Below are 741 nucleotides of genomic sequence, written 5' to 3'. Positions count from 1 at the left end.
CGAAGGAGCGGTGCATGAGATGAGGCACGCACTTGTTTCTTCTCCAGCTGATTCTCTCTACCTCGCAAATACTTTCTAAGTAGATCTGATAGACTTTTTTTTTTCTTCGAGATTTACCCCCAGGAAATGTCTCCATTGTCATCCCCCCCCAAATTGCGGCTTGTCTAAGTTGAGATGCTTAAAAGATGATTCACTTTCTCTATTTTATGTATTTTCCCCCCTCCAAAACAAAGGAGAGAACACAAAAAGCAACAATGAAAGTTCTCTGGAGGCGTTTGCTCCAGGGCTATCATCAAGGTATGCAAATAGATCTTTACACATACGTACAAGGCAGGAAACCTACTTATTCCCTGATGAAAGAGGGTGTAGTTTTATTTTATAGATAGTTAATGCTTTGGCAAGGACCAAAATGTTGACTCTAGTTCTACCTAAAAGACATTTTCCTATAGACAGTGCCTATTGCTAACACCTATTACTAGAGTACGCGTGGGTCCCTCACTGACAAAGTCCACACCCTGAGATTCATTGATTCAGTGAGATTCATTGTTTAGAATGACTTTCTCATTTGTATCTTGCCTAGTAATTCTGTAGAATTAAGGGGAGCCCCTGGTTGTGATTAACTCCGCTAGTCATCATGCGAAAACAGATCGAACAGAAAATGTATTTATTTCCTCAAAGCAGTTTTTCTATTATAAACTCAAAAACATAACATTTTCAGGTACTGATCGTCCATTGTTTTTC

This window comes from Suncus etruscus, chromosome 10 (genome assembly GCF_024139225.1).
Source record: "Suncus etruscus isolate mSunEtr1 chromosome 10, mSunEtr1.pri.cur, whole genome shotgun sequence".
NCBI lineage: Eukaryota > Metazoa > Chordata > Mammalia > Eulipotyphla > Soricidae > Suncus > Suncus etruscus.
The sequence above is the reverse complement of the archived record's forward strand: the minus strand, read 5'-3'. Positions refer to the sequence as shown.